The following is a 1,690-nucleotide window of genomic DNA, read 5'->3' as shown; positions in this document are numbered from 1 at the left end:
AGTGGAGGTTTTCCCAGGTCCCCAATTGCGCCGCCCCCCGCGGGCCCCCCCCCCCCCAGACAATCTATCATCCAGAACTCTACTGCCCCAGACTGACAAAGACCAGAGGAAAGCCAGGCAATGGCAGGTGAGTGGGGAGCCGGAGGAGGGGATGGTGAGCAGGGAGTTGCCAGGGAGCCACAAGTAAGCAGGAACTGCTGGAGAGCCATAGAGCAAATTTGGCAGCTCCTAGCCATGCCCCTGTTTGCCTACCCTCTTGCAGCAAGTCAGAGCTGTAACCCTAAGCGTGATAGCTCGTAGCATGTGCTAAATTTAATACCGCCTACCAGGGAAATGAGAGTTAACGTGCAAACTGCAGTGTGTTGCACCCAGTTCCAGCAGTATAATGTCCTTAATACCTAGCTCAGATATAGTTTGGTATCATGGTGGGATGTGGCCAGCTGGGTCTGGGACCACTCAGGGATCAAGGTGGGTGAGCAGAATCTGGGGACAGAGAGGGTCAGGGAGCTGAGAGGTGAATCAGAGAGGGGAGTTTGGATCAAGTCAGAGGATCGGGGATGGGTCGTGGATCAGGTATAAGCCCTGTTGCTCAGACACTTCCTATTCTTTCTTAAAGCTTTAAGGGCAGGAAGGGGAGAGTCAGTTGACTCCAGCTGGCCTCTCCAGTGACAATGAGTGGGAAGAGAGTTAAAGCCCTGCTGGAGGCTTCAAGCTACCCTTGACCAGTCCAGGTGATCAGCTGAAGGGCAGGAGGCTGAGACAAATGGTTGCACTGGCCAGCCTGAGGCTCCTGGTTTGAGGCTGTGACCTGACATTCAGTAGCAATTAGGTGGAAAGATCACCACCTGCTAAAATCACCAATATAACTGCCTAGGGCATCTAGGTTTTCCTTTGAGTTTTCCTAGCTAGTGACTAGGCTGGACTCTGCTTAATTTATAAGATTTAGTAAAACAACAGCCTGAGGTGATAGTACTGCAAAAAACACATAGCAAATTAAACTGGCTGCAAAAAACACATAGCAAATTAAACACAGCTTCAGTAGTGGTATGAGGGGGATGTCATTTGAAGAAAATACCAAACCATGCACACATTTTATTAGCATTTGCAGAGTGAAGCTTTCCTAGGTGCAATTTGAGGAGTACCTAAAATATGCAATTCAATCTACTACCTACAATTCTCAACCACTTCAAAGTCTAATTCCAGTTTCCATCTACACTAAATCCTACAGTTGAATCCACTTTCAGGCCGAGTGCCCTGATTAACAGCTCTATAATGTCCACATTCTCAGTTGGATAAAACATTTCTTGTTTAAAACTAATCCCTTCTCCTCTGGACGCTGGCAATTTGAGCATCAAGGGAATGAATCCCTGCTGTTTGGTGCTGCCACTCACATCATGGGCATGTGTGGTTGTTCTGAGCCATGATTTCTTATCCTCCTCAGCGATCACTGTGAAGCACAATAGTAGATGGGTTACTGTGACACATGCAGCTCACCAGTTGCCCAATATGCCTATTAAAAGACCAGTGCAACTTCATAACCATCAGCTGAACTTCTAATGATTCTATCAGTACTTACTTAACTAGCTTAAGCTCTGGCAGCCCCACTGTCAGTGCAGAGCCCCTGTGCCTTGGTAAGACCAGAGAGACCCAGGGAAGCTGTTTCCCCTGCATTCTCTGGTCTCGCTGAAAC

Source organism: Gavialis gangeticus, unplaced genomic scaffold, assembly GCF_001723915.1.
Source record: "Gavialis gangeticus isolate Ggan-Ray unplaced genomic scaffold, GavGan_comp1, whole genome shotgun sequence".
Taxonomy (NCBI): domain Eukaryota; kingdom Metazoa; phylum Chordata; order Crocodylia; family Gavialidae; genus Gavialis; species Gavialis gangeticus.
Note: the sequence above shows the minus strand (reverse complement) of the source record.